Source organism: Schistocerca cancellata, chromosome 6, assembly GCF_023864275.1.
Source record: "Schistocerca cancellata isolate TAMUIC-IGC-003103 chromosome 6, iqSchCanc2.1, whole genome shotgun sequence".
In the NCBI taxonomy this organism is placed as follows: Eukaryota; Metazoa; Arthropoda; class Insecta; order Orthoptera; family Acrididae; genus Schistocerca; species Schistocerca cancellata.
In genome coordinates, this window is record NC_064631.1 from 144,780,606 (window position 1) to 144,801,138 (window position 20,533).

At 42.6% G+C, this 20,533-nt stretch overlaps 1 protein-coding gene across 1 annotated transcript in view; it reads left to right on the forward strand.

Moving 5' to 3' along the window:
• Positions 1-20,533, forward strand: part of LOC126088202 (mitoguardin) — a 119,216-nt gene that overhangs the window by 32,561 nt on the left and 66,122 nt on the right. The window lies entirely within an intron of this gene.

Sequence of the window (20,533 nt, forward strand, 5' to 3'; positions counted from 1 at the left end):
CTAGACACATGAAATTGTGATGCAGCTGATTCAGATATAAAGAACATCTTTTGAGAAAGAACGGCACCAGTCCCCTAAATTCATCCTTTGCCGATCATCTCTTAATTACTGGACACGTGCCTAAAGCCATAGGCAATAACAATATTCTGCATACCGAAAATAAGGGGCTTAGGTTAGATGTTTTAGAGGAATTGGAGATTTTCAAACATCTCTCTCGTCATGATGGCCTCATTCTCAACCAACAGCTGCAGCTTGCGAAATAAAAACTTTTTCGACTGTATAAAGCCATTGCTTGATCTTTGATTCAGATTTCCTCATACAGTTTACCGAAATGTTGTTTTCCTGTTACATCTTTGCTGTTTTCCTGTATGTCATAACTAACTTTTTTTTTTTACGTTACAAAATGTATCTCTGTTTAAAGCAGATAAATATGTAACTTCATCCTATTATCATTAGTGATTACGTTAAGCCTGAATCAGCTGCATCACAATTTCATGCGTTTAATTTTGAATGTACAGTAGCCTAGTTGTTTCTGCGGCTATTAGATGGCGCTCGTAGCAACACCATGTTTACTTGCCCACACTTTCTAACGGGGGCACCTCAGTCTTGTTGCAACCCTTGTTCACTAAAGTACGAACAGCCCTTAGCGGCTCGCCATCTTACTTACAACTATTCATGACGTCGCCTTTCCGGCTTAGATCTTTTTTAGTATGTGTCTTGTAAGTACTGCATCTTTTTCCAGTCAGTACAAACTTTAATTTTATTAATATATTATATACTTAATATGTTTTACAATAGTTGTCTAATTCTGAAAATGACGCTCATAGTAGCGTCGAAACCTGGTCAATTGTGACTTAATATTTGTGACCGAGGGCTTATTTGTTCCAATATAACAGTAGAGTCTCGATTATCCGACCTAAACCGGCCGCGGCAAGGTCGGATAAGCGGGAACGTCGGATAACACGAAAAATAATCCAAAAAACACAAAAATCAAACTAAAGAAGGCCAAATGAGTTAAACATTTAATAAAATACAAATCAAATTAGACTGAATAGAAATTTACTGTGTGAAGAAGTTAGTAATTGTCTTTTGTTTGCCTGCTGTTTGCCGTATTTTTGCTGTTAAATCACGCAGTCTCTCAAGAAGTAAAACCTCGGTAGACGATGTTTCCTCCAGTTGCTCTACATATTTTAATGCAGTTTCTAAGGCCTTGTGTCCTTTGTTGTGAGAAATCTTGGGCGCACTTTCCTCCACTACATCCGCTTCTTCGTCTTCTTTTTCGTTTACCATGTTGACTATTTCTTCATCAGTCACTTCAAATTCTTCATCTTGGACAATCCATTCGTTTATGTCATCTTCTGTGGCCTCAGCACATCCCGGAACTTTTCGTAACAGTGAAAGCAGGATAGTATTTTTTGGTTCGGTCTGCTGCTGTAGATTTTCATCATCTGGAGAATTTTCTTGTAGCAAAATTTTCCACGATTTTGCAGTTGTATTTGCTCCAACACTCTCCCCAGATTGGGCCACGTCATAAGCTACGTCTTTCAAATTATTACGGCGCAACTGCTCGAGCATGTCTTCTCCCATTATCCATAGCATTAATTAAAGAGAAAAGCAAGTTTCTGCGGTAGTTTCTCTTCAGTGTCTCTAAGGTCCCTTGGTCCATAGGCTGACATAAGGGTGTGACATTTGGAGGCAAAAACATGGCCTTTATATCTTGATCTTGAAGTTCATCTTCATTAGAATGACAAGTGGTATTGTCTAGAAGCAACACTGCTTTGCGGGGCAAGATCTTGGCTTTCAAAAACTTTTCAGTTTGTGGCACGAACTCGTTAAAAACCCATTCTTTAAAAATGTCTGAGCTCATCAAAGCATTTTTGGGTCGTAATATTTCACCGGTAATGCATTTTTAGATACATTTTTAAATGCTCTCGGTTTTTTAGACAGTTTCATTTTCAAATTTGCTGTGGCGTTACTGCATGCAAGAATTGTCACCCTTTCTTTGCCGTTTGTAGCCTGGCGCTGCCTTTTCGGCCTTTTTCCGGTAACATTTTGTAATTGAGACCAGTCTCGTCGCAGTTAAAAATTTGATCGCCTGTTAAGTTTTCGCCGGCCGTGGTGGTCTCGCGGTTCTAGGCGCGCAGTCCGGAACCGCGCGACTGCTATGGCCGCAGGTTCGAATCCTGCCTTGGGCATGGACGTGTGTGATGGCCTTAGGTTAGTTAGGTTTAAGTAGTTCTAAGTTCTAGGGGACTGATGACCACAGCTGTCAAGTCCCATAGTGCTCAGAGCCATTTGAACCATTTTGTTAAGTATTCCTTGTCCAATACCGTGTGAAGTTTATTCCTAAACAATTGAACAGCTTCAAAATTTGCTGAAAGCTTTTCACCCCAAACATTAAGTTGCCGAATTCCGTATCTTTTCTTCTATCTATCGAGCCAGCCTACAATAGCTGTGAAATCAGGTTCACGTTCGTTTAGTTCGTTACGAAACTTTAAGGCTTTTTCCTGCAAAATAGGTCCCGACGTGGCTACACCTTTGTCTCAATGTTGAGTAAACCATAGGAACAAAGCTTCTCTTGCTTTTTTATAATCACATTTTTTCATGGTTTTCCGATCTTCCAAAACAGCCGAGGTTGCTCGCTGAGAATACCACTTTTCAATTTCATTGCGGTTCCTTTTCCAGTCTCCAACTGTTGTTTTCCCGACGTTATAATCTTGCGCCACTTTTAATAAAAGTTTCACCATTGTCTATTCTTTTAAAAGCTTTAAGTTTTTCTTCCATTGAAACGACCACCTTTTTCCGTTTTGAAGCCATCACCACAAATTTTTACAATAAACGAAGTGCAACACGTCCACTCAAATACAGATCTATGTTAGCACTTAGGAGTGAGGAGTAGCAGACGGCGACAATGAACTGAGTATCAACAAACAACACGTTAGTCAGTGAACTGTCGCCGGCTGGCGCACGGCCGGCGCGGTGAAAGGGTCGGATAACACAGAAGGCCGGATAACCGAAGATCGGATAATCGAGGCTCTACTGTAATACAACCCAATAAGGACGAGGGCGCCGACCTCGGCGACAGCACAGTATGTAGGCAGGAAAATGACATGCATCAGTTTCGAAAGTCAGTAGATGGTGACCGCAGGGTTCGTAATTCTATTAGCTTGGTCGCGTTTTGTTTTGCTTGTTGGTATTCCGGTTGCTGTGCTTTTGATACCGATTGTCATTTATTTATGTGTAGTGCACTGTTGTTATTTGAATTTACATTTTGTCATTTGGAGATGGTGAGTGAAGCTGTGGACGATAGAAAATGGAGTGCCAAGTGTAGAAATCGGAACATTTCCTTCATATTCTTCTGTTTGAGTTCAGAAGTCGGGTGACGGCAGCAGAGACAGCCAGAAATATTTCTGCCATGTAAGGGCTAAACCATTGGACAGACCACGGCATAAAATGGTTTTCTCCTTTCAAGGGGGATCTTTTTCACATTAGTTACTTTTCACGTTCCGAAATATCTTCGAGGTTGATGAAGATCGTTGAAACGCGTTAATCCACAACAATCCACGTCAGTACAGTCGAGAACTGTCAAAGTTGATGAGCTCTGATCATTTCCCCACCGTACGGCGTTTGCATGCAGTGGGGAAGGTTCGAAAATCGGATGGTTGCGTACCGCATGCTGTAAGCCAAAATCACAATAATCTGCCTGTGGGCGTAAATGCATCTCTGCTTGCTCTTTATCAGCTGGCTCGTGAACAACATGACCATTCATTCCTACCCTGTATCGTTATGGGTGTCGAGAAATGGTGTCTTTTTTTCTAACGTAAGGAAAAGAAAGGGATGGTTGGGTCCAAACAAAGCAGCAACTTCCCTGTGCACATCAGCAAAAGGTAATGTTATCCATCTGGTGGAACAGCGACGATGTGGTGGTCTACGAATTGCTTTCCCAAGCTGTAACCATCACTTACAGTTATTGTCAACAATTGAGACGTCTCGCACACGCAACCCAAGAACAACGACCAGGAAGGCTGCGTGGAGTGATGCTAGTACATCATAACGCCGGCCCGCGTTCTGCTAGACTGAAGGAAACACACTATACAGGAACTGGATTGGGCACTCATTCCACAGCAGTTTTATTCACCTGATCTTGCGCTCTCAGATTTCCATGTTTTCCACTCTCTGTCGAACAATAATTAAGGCACTTCCTTTCCAATGAAAACGCGCTCCCAAAATGGCTCGACGACTTCTTCGCCACAGAACCACGTGATTTCTACAGTCACAGGATCGAATAGTTAACCCAACGTTGGCAGACTGTTGTAGATAGTGAAGGAGAATGTGTTATTGACGACAAAATTCTCCGTTACTGTATCTGTTGTGTTTCTTAAACTTACAGAGAAACTTTACTACGCCCGGGTTGCCGGGTTCGATTCCCGGCGGGGTCAGGGATTTTCTCTGTTTCGTGATGACTGGGTGTTGTGTGATGTCCTTAGGTTAGTTAGGTTTAAGTAGTTCTAAGTTATAGGGGACTGATGACCATAGTGCTCAGAGCCCAAATTTTACTAACTCATGCACCAATCCAGTATGATGAAATACGTTTTTATGTACTGCTACCAACAAGTAAATGAATGGCTTATTTGTGAAATACTTTTAGTTTCTTGCAACTACCGATTTATAAATTTCGTTCATTTCTAGCCGGCAGCAGTGGACGCACACGGAGAGGTATTAATCACTCGCGCAGTGCTTACAGTTTCAAGATGCTGTACAGTGAAAACGATTTTTAAATGAGGAATATTCGAAACAGAAATTTAAAAAGAAAAAACAACGATAAACTGAAGTTACAGCAACAGGGTAAATGTAAGCACAAGAAAAATATCCCAGTTATTTCCAAAACTTGCGTTGTACAAGTAGCACGATATCTGTCGTAAATTCACTCATCGCAGTGGTGTGTGATTTTTATCAGCACAGAGTGACTCACCACTAGCAGTTCGACACTAAAGAGTGTGATTTCACATTCGCATCACAAGTTTTAAAGCCTTGGCGCCGGCGACTCCCGCGCTTTGTGGTCTCACGTGGATCGAAACCATCCGCGCGGCGCGAACGAGCTCCGCTGAACACGAAGTTAGCCATCAAACCATTCTTAACGAAAAACGATATAGTCATGAGAGAGGCTGTAAGGTACGAGAAGAGGCTATTAGCTACATTATGATTTCTAGCCAGTGACAGAAGTTAAGAGGACCTCAAATTCATTCGCTAAAACGATTTCTGAAACCTGCAAAGAGATTTGTAGTTGACTGAGAAAATACATCATGGTAAAGCAAAATAAATAAAACAAAACACGTTCATGTAAACATTTTTAATTTACTTATGTGTATAACATGAAAGTGACTTGCAAGTTTAAGAAACTCATTTGAAATTCTAATAAATACAACAGATACATAAGAAATGAAGCTTTATACTCCGATAAAAATTACTTAATGGTTGAAACTTCAAGCGTCGCAGCTGGTTTCCTCCAATCACAGCACTCAACATCACTCCCGAACCGTTCCCCGTTGCCAAACTGCCAGAACAATTAGTTCACTTCGAATTCCTTGTCCGGCTTTCTTTCTTGATTTGTTTGGATCCCGTATTCTGGGTCTGGCCGTTATATTTAGTATTTCATGAAACGACACCAAACACACACACTCACACACACACACACACACACACACACACACACACAAACGATGCTAACGGAATACACACACTTCATACACAGCGCTAACCAAATACAACTGGAACGTTCGGTGCAAGGGAGGATTCTGCGTCACATATACAGTTATTATTATCATAGAGATCGGCTTACATTAGATAAGCTTCGCACGGCATTGCGTGAAGCCGTATTTTTGAAAGCTGCAACTAATCATCGCGACTGGTCACCAGAGTCATAAATACAACTTTCTGCAGAATAATCCCGTGGTGTAGTGGTAAGCGTTGTAACCTGATTATAAAGCATCCCAGGTTCGAATCCCATCAAATGTTGCGAAAGTTATTACTTCTTAATCTAATCAAAATACTTTATCATTTTTATTTAATTAACTGGTTTAAATGTAATAGCTTTTATTTCTAATACTCTGCCGCATCGTTTTCATCATCGCATTGACTTTTTGTTTACTCTTACTTTTCTTCCTGTCATTCTTTTTTTTCCTTTGGAACTCGCTAGTGTCGCCTATAATCTGCAAACAAGTCCCAACCGGGACTGCTCATCGGTTGGTAACGCGGCATCCCGTCTAGCCAGCGTGAGGAGTTTCAGGTAACTGGTGGAAGCCAGAAATTACAGTTTGCTTTTAACAAACTGAAATTTTGCTGCGGAATATGGGTGTGCTAACAATTATGAAAATTTTCTGCGTTGCGTTTGCTCGTAGAGGTTAACCTTAAACGCTGTGAACAATGTGACCTTGATTTAGTTGTGCCGCAGACAGCTGATCACCGTTTTCTCGGGTACTTTGCAGATCGCGAGGTTGTGGTTAGATTGGAACATGAGTGCGAATTCAGGCCTACACAACGCGTCGTCTGCCTCACGTCAGTCATTCGTCACTTAAAACCAGCTGTCGACACAGCATCTCCCATTTCTGTCATACCCTGCGGCGGCCGCTTCCAACGTTGTCTCGCATTACCCATAACTGCATTTGTGAAGCGACTCGCCGTGCCTATTACCGAGCGGTAGCCGGCAGCGGATATGGCAACCCTGTAGCGGCAAGTGACAGACTCCAACTATCAAGTATTTTAATCGGACTATAGTGTCCGCCCCGATAGCTGAGTTGTCAGCGTGACGGAGTGCCGTCGTACGGGACCGGGTTCGATTTCCGGCTGGTTCGGGGATTTTCACTGCTCAGGGACTGGGAGTTGTGCTGTTTTCATCATCATTTCATCCCCATTTTCAGACCAACTAAGAAAATAGGCCAAGCACTTCGTTCCGTTAAGGATAAATGACCCCCTCTGTCTGGAAGTGATGTATACAAGATTCCGTATAGATGTGGTAGGGTCTACATTGAAACTACAAAGAGAATACATGGTTGAAGGAACATAAAAGTCTTTGCTGACTAGGGAAAACAGACAAGTCAATTGTGGCATAACATGCTCTTCAGTCAGGTAATCACATAGTGAAATTTTCGGAAACTGAAGTTTTATGTATTATGACGAACTATTATCCATGGCTATATAGAGAAGCCATTGGAATATATAAACATGGGGATAATTTTAACAGAAAAGAAGAAGCTATGAAACTCAGCAATATATAGACAGTGGTGCTACAAAATCGATGAGAAGTTTTTATTTTTGACTTACTATGGTTGATAGCTATATTTGATCCTTAACAAGGTTTATTTCTGCTATCATGTGAAATCCAGACCATGCCCACTTTCGACGGTATTTAGCTTAGGCTGTTTTTCAACGTCCGACTCGTCAGTCGGCAAGACTCAGCACAACCAGGAGCACCTCCGAAGATGTCCAACGTAGGGGAAGGCACTGGTGGCGGAGGGCATGGATCACATCTCAGTGGTGCCAGTTGGGTCTATCAGTAGATGGGGTTTCACTAGGCATGGCTTGCACCTCAATAGGTATGGGAAGGGGAGGCTGGCTAAGCTTATAGGTGACAGTGTAGTGGGTGGTGGTGGTAGTGGTGTCACTCATGGAAAAATTCTGCAGTAGTTGGTGTTAGAGCTGCACCTTTTTTAGATTGAAGTCAGCTGATATGTATACCTGCTTAAAGGAAGTCCCTCAACTAAGGGCTCACCTTCAGAACATGTAATGTTTCCAAGTAGAGAAGGAACTAGCGTATTTCATGAAAATATAAGGAGTATTAGAGATAAAGTTAATGAAATGCTAATAGATGTTAACTCTGAAATTATTGGTGTATCAGAGCACCACTTAAATAATTTGATAATTCAGAGGCTTCCTTTACCAGGCTACAGATTAGCTGGCTGTTTCTAAAGGAATTCCTTGCGGGGTGGGGGAGTGGCTCTGTGCGTAAAAAACAGTATTTCATTTGAGTCTATAGACGATCACGACACTGCACTGAACAGATATTTGAAAGTTGTGCAGCATTAGTTGAATTTAGTGAAACTAAACTTCTAATTGTTGTTGTTTATAGGTCCCCTAACTCCGACTTCAGAACATTTTTGCTTAAGCTAGAGAAGGTTCTTGATTCACTTTGTAAGAAGTACCAGAAAGCAGTTATATGTGGTGACTTCAACATTAATTTTGTATATGATTGCCCAATGTGGCATCGAATCTAATAAGACCTGCACCAAAGCGGCCGGACCTGCTCCACGAGGGGCCTCTCGGCCAATGACGCCAAATGCTCATTTCCATTTCCATCGGACTATAGTAACTGTTAGAACTGTACAAAATCAAATCAAAATTAAAAAATCTAGCACTTTGCTCTTCATAGCAGAGGGCTTGGATATAGGCTGGACCTTTTTTTTATTTTAACAGTTATAACAATAAAGCAAGATTATTTTATGTATTAACGCTAGTTGAATGTCGACATTTCCGTTTTTAAGTTTCATTTCCGATAAGTATCGAAAATAAAATCTAAAAACAGGAATGCTGAAGGTAGTTGGACTTTTGTTCTATGTGCCACACGAAACCATTATGGATTCGTTAGAAAAAAGTTTAAAAAAGTGCTTATTTCTTGCGTCTATATTGTTGCACTCCTCGCACGACGTGTTTCACAAACACCTGCAGTCATTAAGTCTTTAAATTTCTCCAGAAACTCTGTCCTTAAGTTTCGTCCAACTCCTACCCTGTCACGTACCTTAGAACACATTTAATCGCGCGCACAGTGACAAAAGACGAACTTCTGTCTGGCGGTTGGCACGACAGCGCTACACACAACACGATTTGTTGTTGGGGATGGCGTGGGGTGGGGGGGGGGGGGGGGGGTTGTCAGCTGTCGGGTGATCCTGTTCGCCCAAGAACCAGACAATAAAGGTTCATCGATGTGTCAGTCAAAACGCCTGCACACGACTAGTTGGTTTGACGACCCTCTGCATCGTATGATGTCGGGAAGGACTGGACGCGTGCCGCGAAATGGAGAAGCCATTGTTTACGGGCGCGAGACGCCGGCACGGTTTGCTGAGTGTAGAGGTCGCTGCGATAAGCGGCGTACCGCAGGGTTGGTGGCCAGAGAGCGATTTGGCCGTCAGTAGAGGAACGGCCGGCTAACAGCTGCTGGAGGGACGCTCCGGAGCCGCAGCCGCCATGGCCGCGCTGCTCGCCCCGGTAAGTCTACTCGCGGCGTGCCGGTTGCAAATACATCCGCCCTTACACAGCATGTTCAGCAACGTCCTTTTTCTCCCTACCTCGCCAAGTTTGGAGGACAGCGGGCGAGCTTTTGGAGGACCTAATTCCCGTCTAGCTTTAGGTTCGCTTGTTGTGCTTACGTTTCGTCGCGAGAAGAAATACGCAATGTCTGGAATACTGGATATCGCCAGTGGGAAACCTCTCTCAAACCCCCAGCTGGGATGGGAGTATTATCTCGCTTGTTGTTTCTTGTTGCATTTCCGTTTTTATCCTGTCTTTACTTTTATACTTTTATAGTGCTGTTGTAAGTGTGCTTCCTTGACTGTGATATTAACTATTGGCATGATATGCTCACGGTTTTCTCGCTCCTTTTTATGTAATACTAGTTGCAGTGCCCGGTGTTGCCTGGAATGTTTAATATCTGCCACACAAAGCAATTGGACCTGGGCCTTGTTGATACTCGTAGTCAAAGCAACCCGCTTGGGGAAACTACAGTCGCTTTAAATCAAAGGGCGTATCTGAATCACTGTTTTAACTGAACGTGACGAATGAATGTCTTCACCTGTATGAAAGATTAGTTGCCCCATCTATTACGTTTCGCGATAAGTATCTCATTGTATTTTTTTTTTTTTTTTTTTTTTTTTGGAGAATTCGTCCTCTGTTGTTTCAGCTCTGTTTTCACTGTTTCAAGTAGGGCTCTTTGTGAGCACGACTTGAACTGTTCGAAAAGTTTCTCACAGTACCGGAAATCTCGGGTTCTGTTCGATATTTTGATCGGCCCGCGATCTAGTTGTTTCTGATGGTATTATACCCAAGACGGATATTGCCGCTGCAATATATTCTCACGGTCGAAAAGCTTAACGCGATAATTTAGTTTGTTAGACATGTAATTTTTCATTAATTTTGTCCATTGCATTCATCTGAATGCAGAAATTCGAGGTAAACTGGTCAAGTATTTTTCGAGATTTTTTGGTAACAACCTTTCCCCTTCATCACATACACGTACGTTTGTCACATTACGAAATCTTATGTGAACAGTGATCTTTGTCTTGTCTGCCTTAAGGAGACAGTATTGCCACCTTAATCCTATTCAAAACAGTGCAGTGCTATCCTGGAAACACATCAGCTAAAGGGCCTGTGAAAACTCACAACCACCTTCAACCCAGGTGCCACTGACAGTAAAGACAACTCTTCACATGAGGCTGCTGCTTTTATTGTAGGGATTAGTGACGTCAATATCGGGATAAAACTGTAGATTAGTATGAATTACAGATATGCTATGCGTTGCATATGGGTGCTTGAACCTAGTCGTTGATAGTTGCAATGATTCCGTTAGTAGTTGTCTGTTTAGCCCATATTTCTCAGCCTCGTAAATCAGTCTATCAAGGACAGTTTTTCTGTAATTCGCAGCATCCTTCAGCCTGCTGACATGATTTGTTTACTTGGTGCCCGGTTGAGATTTTTTTTCACAGTAAATGACACTTTTCAGAGCCCCCACTAATAACGTGGATACCCAAATCCACAGCTCCTGTGGATATACTTACCATGTAGTCATTTGTTGTGCAGGGTTGCAGGTTTAAGCTCCGTATGTATGTCAGAGGTGAGCTTGTAGCTTTGTAAATAGCACACACTTCATCTAATCTTTATTATTGCTCTGTTCGTCAGCCTGAGATCGTTGCACCAAACGCCTGAAGTATCTTGCTGCCTTAGGGAGTCAGTATTGCCACCTTAATCCTATATAAAACAGTGCAGTGCTATCCCGGAAACACCAGCTAAAGGGCCTGTGAAAACTCAACCCCCGTCAACCCAGGTGCCACTGACAATAACAACCCTTCACATGAGGCTTCTACTTTTATTGTAGGGCTTAGTGACGTCATTCCCACGGTGCCACACAAGCGTTGCGTCTGAGTGGTGGTGGGTCTTTCGCCTCAAATTTCGTGTAAATTTAAGTTACCGCAGTGGCTAATAATACAGATAGTTCAGTGCATCAAAATTACGTTTCGAATCCCTTACTGACTGACGTTTTTGGTCACACGCAAATTGTTAAAGTTTTGAAAGTGGTGAAAAAGCCTAAAACACAGACATCGATGAAATAATAAAAGTCTAAGTGAAACTAGATATTAGATGTTACGTATTTTGACGTCCTGCGCCAGTGAAATACATAAATTGTTTAAAAAGAATTTTTACACTTTTTGGGAAGCAAGATGAACAGTGTTTTTATACCAAATTTTGGTGGATTGTTTTATGGAAGTCATCTCCCACAAAACATTCTGTTCTGCGAATTCACATTAGTAAGCAGAGGATAACTTATAAGAAAGAAACTAAATTTGAAAGGGACGAATTATTTTAAATAATATGGTAATGGGCGAAAGTCCGTTACATAAACAAGCTCCTCGTCCCGGTCGTGACGATCCAAAGGATTTCTACCGGCAAGCTTGCGGCGTCTTGCGCATGCCGTATGGAGGGGCGTGCGGTCAACACATTCGCCACCCGGCCGCTTTGCAGACTTCCCCGATCGCGGAGCCGCTATTACTCAACCCCTGAGTTATCATGTGACTGAGTGCACCTCGTACCAGTCCTCCCCCCTCCCCCTGAGGAAAGATCCTTGGCAGTACCAGGTATCGAACCGGGGTCCTCGACATGGCAGCCATCTATGCTGACCACGCATAATGATCTATCCATACCTGTGTAGCATATTCCAGAGTTGGTCTCAGGAACATTTCCGTACATCTGCAACGTTACTGGTGCCGCTGCCCCACCTGTTCTGTATGGTATTACATTGATCTTGACTGTTTCATTGTTTGCTGCAGCGATCTTCTGCGTGGTTGCGTCCCTACAATTTAGCAGTCGATCTAAGGTGATTTGAAGGTATTTGGCTGAGAGCTGTGTTGTTCCATTCCCCTTTAGATTGATTGCTGCCCTTTAGCTGGATGTAGTTTACAATGAACTGTTTCAATGTACAACTACTTGCGACTTGGGTGGGTTTCGGCGTATGCGCCATTTTTCTATTCTTGTAAAGTGGTTATGTAGCGGTCAGCCCTTGCAGACAGCGCTTAGATTGGGGGGTTCACTCAGAACACACTATCGTCTGCATACAGCGCTATGTCTTATTAGGGCCTCTTCGGTTTGGTATGTCGGCTGTGCACAGGCTGTGCACAGGCTGTGCACAGTCGTGGCTTAGGAGTTGCTGTTGCAGGGTGACACGTGTACTCGGGATATCTCTTAGGATGATAGAGGTATAGTGATAGCAAGGAATCGAATACGTCCCTTATCATGCGAGTCCTGACCGAAGAGTAAAGACAAATCATGTGAAGATTTTGCCTTGTGAATGTAAGCGTACTTCCCAGAATGAGCGAGTCTCGGTCGGGCACACAGTTTTAATCTGCCAGGAAGTTTCACATAAGCGTACTTTGTATTTCTGCTATTGTGGGTGTACTCTTAGGGACTTGATTTGCAGTCTCCTTTTTAGAGGTCTTTTTGAGAAAGCTGTTATACTGAATGATGGGTCCAATAACTGTTTCTTGTCTGTTATCAAGTAACATATTTGTCCTACTCATTTCCCTTGTTAGTTACGCATCAGATTCTTATTATTCACGCTGTTTGTTTCTTATCCATATGCACATCTATCTTGCCCCCGCCCCCCAGTCTCCCCCTCCCCCCAACCCTTGCGGTTGCTTTGGCGTTTTTCGCATTCATAGTGTAAAATACCTAAAAAGATGTCTTCCCTAAATATTTTGTCTTGTATTGATCGTAATTATGTGTATGGCATTGGTTGGCCACTGCACATACACATACATACAGGGTGAGTCACCTAACATTACCGCTGGATATATTTCGTAAAACACATCAAATACTGACGAATCGATTCCACAGACCGAACGTGAGGAGAGGGGCTAGTGTAATTGGTTAATACAAACCATACAAAAATGCACGGAAGTATGTTTTTTAACACAAACCTACGTTTCTTTAAATAGAACCCCGTTAGTTTTGTTAGCACATCTGAACATATAAACAAATACGTGATCAGTGCCGTTTGTTGCATTGTAAAATGTTAATTACATCCAGAGATATTGTAACCTAAAGTTGACGCTTGAGTACCACTCCTCCGCTGTTCGATCGTGTATCGGAGAGCACCGAATTACGTAGGGATCCAAAGGGAACGGTGATGGACCTTAGGTACAGAAGAGACTGGAACAGCCCATTAAGTCCACATGCTAACACCTTTTTATTGGTCTTTTTCACTGAGGCACATGTACATTACCATAAGGGGTGAGGTACACGTACACACGTGGTTTCAGTTTTCAATTACGGAGTGGAATAGTGTCCCGACATGTCAGGCCAATAGATGTTCAATGTGGTGGCCATCATTTGCTGCACACAATTGCAATCTCTGGCGTAATGAATGTCGTACACGCCGCAGTACATCTGGTGTAAAGTCGCCGCAGGCTGCCACAATACGGTGTTCCATATCCTCTGGGGTTGTAGGCACATCACGGTACACATTCTCCTTTAACGTACCCCACAGAAAGAAGTCCAGAGGTGTAAGATCAGGAGAACGGGCTGGCCAATTCATGCGTCCTCCACGTCCTATGAAACGCCCGTCGAACATCCTGTCAAGGGTCAGCCTAGTGCAGGTGCACCATCATGCTGATACCACATACGTCGACGCGTTTCCAGTGGGACATTTTCGAGCAACTTTGGCAGATCATTCTGTAGAAACGCGATGTATGTTGCAGCTGTTTGGGCCCCTCCAATGAAGTGAGGACCAATGAGGTGGTCGCCAATGATTCCGCACCATACATTTACAGTCCACGGTCGCTGTCGCTCTATCTGTCTGAACCAGCGGGGATTGTCCACGAATCAGTAATGCATGTTCCGTAGATTCACTGCCCCGTGGTTTGTGAAACCCGCTTCATCGGTAAACAGGTAGAACTGCAACGCATTCTCTGTTGCCCATTGACAGAATTGCACTCGATGATTAAGGTCATCACCATGTAATTGCTGATGTAGCGACACATAAAACGGGTGAAAGCGGTGACGATGCAGTATGCGCTTGACATTACTTTGACTCAGTCCACCGGATCTCGCAATGTCCCGTGTACTCATGTGTGGGTTCATGGCAACAGCAGCTAACACACCAACTGCACCCGCTTCTCCTGTGACGGGCCTGTTACGGACTCGTTTGCGTGCTACGACCATACCTGTTGCATACAGTTGGCGGTAGATGTTTTGCAATGTGCGGCACGTTGGATGCTCTCTGTCCGGGTACCGTTCTGCATACACCCTGCAGGCTTCAGCTGCATTTCGTCGACACTCGCCATAGATGAGTATCATCTCCGCCTTTTCAGAGTTCGAATACAGCATGGTCACAGTTCCTACAACACTACACTATCACAGACGTCTGGTAACACGGTGTACTACTGTTGGTCTGCGTGCGGAGACGAATGCAGAATAACAATAGCAGCAAGCGCTACATGCGGACACTGCGACAGCTACACCAAACCACAACAGTGCACTACAGCCACACTCGTAAACACGGTCGTCATCGTAAACATGTCCCTGCAGATGCTGCTCGCCGACCGTGGCCCGTGTTTGTTACAACACGCAACTGAACGTCGGAGGTTTCAAGCATCAACTTTAGGTTACAATATCTCCGGATATAATTAACATTTTACAATGCAACAAACGGCACTGATCACGTATTTGTTTATATGTTCAGATGTGCTAACAAAACTAACGTGGTTGCATTTAAAAAACGTAGGTTTGTGTTAAAAAACATACTTCCGTACAGTTTTGTATGGTTTGTATTAAAAAATTACACCAGCCACTCTCCTCACGTTCGGTCTGTGGAATCGGTTCGTCAGTATTTGATGTGGTTTACGAAATATATCCAGCGGTAACGTTAGGTGACTCACCCGGTGTATATATATATATATTATTAATGTGCTACTTGAATTACAGAATTCATGTCCTTTATTATTTATGGAGATATTTCCAAATTTCTTTTGGCATATATCTATGGTTGTCGCTGTAGTTCTTTGTACTTCTCTAGTCTTTGATACGGTCGTGTCAAATCTCTTAAAACTGTTGCTTTGCACAATTGTCTAAGATCATAATAAAAAATTCAGTGTCCTCAAACTTTTTGGTGCTGTTTATTAATCATTCTAGTCCATTTCTATGGATGTTATGTAAATATGAGTTGTGAGCATGGTTTCCTACATTCGCTGCTTTAATGCTGTTAATTTTTGAGTATTCTGTTTGCGTAGTTACAGTTGTATATTGTTTCTACAGCCTGTTAAAATTCTACTCGTTTATCGACACAGTAGGTGCCGATAAAATTTGAAATTACTTTCCCATAGCGGCAAAGTTTGTCACCCCAGTTCTTCTGATGTACGCATTTATTTACTAGTTATAAATTTATTTACTAGTTATAAAATTCTCTCTAGCTTCCACCCACGTTAAGTGGTTTAAAATCCACAAGCTTTCGCCTGAGTACTGATCTGCCAGTGTTAAGTGGTGAGTCACCACCTGACAATGGCTGAGATGCACTCTCCGGAAAGCTCGTGGATTTTAAACCACGTGACATGGCTGGAAGCTCGTGAGAATTTTATCAGTGCACATCGCTGTGAAATTTTTCTTTTAAATGGTGAATGTAATCTTTGACACATAATGAAATTAAATATTGTGATTGTCAAGATAAAAAGACCACTATTCTTTACAAATATCTGAATTTAAGAAAATTAGTTAAAAAGTAATTGGTAACTGCTTGCTTTATCCTTAAAGCTATCAGTGTCACGCATAATATCCCTAATATTTCTTAGAGTACTGAAGTACCATATTGGCCCTAAGAAAGCTACCATGGAATTTAAGCCGCACTCCTAAATTTCGAGGAAGAAGCAAAACAAATGTTTTTGCTTGTAAATAAGCTGAATACTGAGAGAAGAAAAATGACCAAAAATTTATATGTACGTAGTTAAAAGTGAGACATTTGAAACAACACATTGGCAACATTTTGTCATGTCATCACTATCAATAGCGGTGTTCACTGCATCGCTCACTCCTATAATTTTCTCCATTCTGTTCCCATTTGAATGGGTTCTAGGCGCTTCAGTCCGGAACCGCGCTATCGCTACGGTCGCAGGTTCGAATCCTGCCTCGGACATGGACGTGTGTGATGTCCTTAGTTAGTTAGGTTTAAGTAGTTCTAAGCTCTAGGGAACTGATGACCTCAGATGGTAAGTCCCATAGTGCTCCTCACTGCCATCCAGCGCATCTTATATGCAGTGTTTCTTGAACCCGTTGATGACGGATCGACTCTGACACTGAGCACCATGAAACAAGGACACACTCGCAAAAAAGGATGACTGGTGGGTTCTTAATGTTAGCAGACGGTATAAGTACATATTTTTCCAGGAGTCAATCTGAATACATATTTTTCCGGAGCTTATCATTCAACGGTTTCTTTACGGTCATATTTAGTACCTTCAGTTTTGAAGCTGTTCCTCCGGGTCTTACGACAAGATCTGTCTGTTCTGCAGTAAGTTTCTTTTACTTTAGCTGTTAATGTCCCTCAAAGGTATACAAAACTTGCATGGATGTCTTAGCAAGCAGTGCCCCAGGTCTGCGATTCTAAATAATAGACAACCAGTCAACTGTCTGTTGCGTTGTCATTGTCCTTTTCTTGGCAACGAATCACCAAACCCGTAGGAAAGTTTTCTTGAGCATGGTTTTTCTCTTCGGAATGACAAAGGGAGTAACTTCCCCCATCGGCTGTAATAGCTAATATCACAGTTACCATATTTTTTTTCATTCCTGGTTCCTCTTTTTTAGGTACTTCTTGCCCCTTTCACGTCTTATGTTGTATTGCTCGGCATGTCAAGAAATAGTGGCGTTTCGTCAGCATTGTCAATGTACAGAATGAAATTTTGACTCTGCAGCGGAGTGTGTGCTGATATGAAGCTTCCTGGCAGATTAAAACTGTGTACCAGACAGAGACTCGAACTCGGGACCGTAGGAGGTTCGCAGGAGAGCTTCTGTTAAGTTTGGAAGAGTGGAGACGAGGTACTGGCGGAAGTAAAGCTGTTAGGACGGGGCGTGAGTCGTGGTTAGGTAGCTCAGATGGTAGAGCACTTCGCCGCGAAAGGCAAAGGTCTCGAGTTAGTCTCGATCCGGCACACGGTTTTAATGTGCCAAGAAGTTTAATTGGCAATCTGGTTAAAAACGGCGCGAATGACACTTTCGCAACTGGATGACGTGACGCTGGAAGTTGACAGCTTCTTCTCGAAATCTGCCGCCATTCTCTGTGCTAATGTAGTACTTCCTTTGGGAGCAAGGCCGTTAACCCGCGTAAACCGATGACATTCTCGTTGTGGCACGTTTAAGACTTCTGCGATTTCTAATGCCTTCAGTTGGATAATTCCTCGTGAGACAGGCATCACATCTTTCCTCTTATCTGGCAGATAGGAAAAACCTTAGCTTAGAGTTCCGGATATTTGCCACATTTCGGCCCCCTGAACGATTTTCTCGCTAAAACTGCCTTCTTCCATTTGTTCTGAAGCAACCCAACGTCGCACCTTAGATCGGTTCAGTCCATACTTTCTTCCGGCTTCGGTTGGTTTGGGTTTTGGCATCACAGACAACTTTGTTTCAAGCTCGAATTGGAACTATGTCGAATTCCTTGGCTTGAAGATGCTTTTGGCTCTAAATGGTCGTTGATATTGTCATAAATGAGGCTTTCTTACCAGTATCCAACTGAAACTGAATTATAAGCTAACGAAACAATAGGCCTACTGGTAGATGTACACAATATTGTAACCAATAAAACCTGCCATTGTTGCGTAATGAAATGGAACAAAATCTACAGTATAACGTTGGTTTCCGGAGTAACAAATGCAAGTGTTATAGGACAGCTACCGTTTAAAACATACTTAAATGTTATAGTAGAAAGCGACGGAACCTCCTTGTTTGCCGATGATGGAGTGTCAATAACAAAGTAGCAACGGCAGAAGACAGTATAGATTTCCAGACTGATCAACAGAAGATTGATGAACAGTGCTGGCTCTGGCAGTTGGGTCTGAACATAAATGTAACATATTGCGCCCAGCCCCTCTCCCCCTCCTCTCACCCCCACGCACACAAAAATGTAACTCACCCGCGAAGGAAGTGACTTAAAAGGAGCTTGTTCGACCAATTATGGGGATAATTCTTCAATCTGGAGACGTTATCAGGTAGGGACGATAGGAGAGAGAGAGAGAGATCCCACGAACAGGGGCACTTTTCGTCACGGGATCCTTTAGTCGGAGCGAGAGCATTACAGAGACGCTCAATAAATTCCGGTGGCAGATATTACATTGCGGAGAGCTTTACAATTGAAATTTTTAGAGCTCTTTCCTGGAAGAGTAGAACAACATATCACTTCCTCGCACATACATATCGCGAAATGACTACGGCGATAAAATTAGAGGTAATAAACAGGGTTCCTGACGATCATAGCGCCATTCGCTAGTGGAATATAATACCAGAAGTACCCTCCGGAGTGTTGTCTTCGTCAGTCCAGAGACTGGTTTGATGCAGCTCTCCATGCTACTCTATCCTGTGCAAGGTTGTTCATCTCCCAGTACCTACTGCAACCTACATCCTTCTGAATCTGCTTAGTGTATTCATCTCTTGGTCTCCCTCTACGATTTTTACCCTCCACGCTGCCGTCCAATACTAAACTGGTGATACCCCTTGATGCCTCAGAACATGTCCTACGAATCGATCCCTTCTTCTAGTCAAGTTGACACAAATTCCTCTTCTCCTCATCCTGTTCAGTACTTCCTCATTAGTTATGTGATCTACCCATCTAATATTCAGCATTCTTCTGTAGCACCACATTTCGAAAGCTTCTATTCTCTTCTTGTCTAAACTATTTATCGTCCACGTTTCACTTCCATGCATGGCTACAGCCCATACAAATACTTTCAGAAACGACTTCCTGACACTTAAATCTATACTTGACGTTAACAAATTTCTCTTCAGAAACGCTTTCCTTGCCAGTCTAAATTTTATATCCTCTCTACTTCGACCATCATCAGTTATTTTTCTCCCCTAATAGCAAAACTCATTTACTACTTTAAGCGTCTCATTTCCTAGTCTAATTCCCGCAGCATCACCCGATTTAATTCGACTACATTCCATTATTCTCGTTTTGCTTTTGTTGATGTTAATCTTATATCCTCCTTTCAAGACACTGTCCATTGCTTTCAGCTGCTCTTCCAGGTCCTTTGCTGTCTGACAGAATTGCAATGTCATGGGCAAACTTCAAAGCTTTTTTCTTCTCCATGGATTTTAATTCCTACTCTTAATTTTTTCTTTTGTTTCCTATACTGCTTGCTCAATTCACAGATTGAATAACATCGGGGATAGGCTACAACCCTGTCTCACTCCCTTCCCAACCACTGCTTCCCTTTCATCCCCTCAACTCTTATAACTGCCACCTGGTTTCTGTAGAAATTGTAAATAGCCCTTCGCTGCCTCTATTTTACCCCTGCCACCTTTAGAATTTGAAAGAGTATTCCAGTCAATATTGTCAAAAGCTTTCTAAGTCTACAAATGCTAGAAACTTAAGTTTGCCTTTCCTTAATCTATTTTCTAAGATAAGTCGTAGGGTGAGTATTGCCTCACGTGTTCCAACATTTCTACGGAATCCAGAAATGTTGGAACACTTGAGGCAGTACTGACCCTACGACTTATCTTAGAAAGTATTATGTAGATGTAAATCCCGCATCACCTACACCTGCTATATGATTCACGTCATTAGTAAAATTCAGCCTAAATACTTTCTTAAATAAAAGGGTGTTTAAAAGGTGTGCACAGCCAACGATTCGCACACATCGCCAGCGGTTTGCAAAATCCTAGAGCAAGCCGAACCGTTATACTGAGGACATCTGTTACGTCCAGAATAGGGGCCTAGTGACGTTTATTAGATATGGCCTTGGAATAGTGCTAATATAAGCTCTGCTAAACGGAGTGTGAAGGTTCCCAAACCCGGCCTGAAAATCATACTGACAGCCAGTGACTGTCAACAAAGGTAGCTCAGTTCCATAACATAAACAAAAACGTATTGGTTCAACAAAGCTAAATTCATACAACTTCAGCGTTGTTCAAGAATTTCCCTCACACTGTGAAAGGTCTTCGGTAAATGGGCGACAATATAGATTTTAATGGAACGCTAAATGTATCTCCTTGATGTTATGCCATTCAGAAATATGTA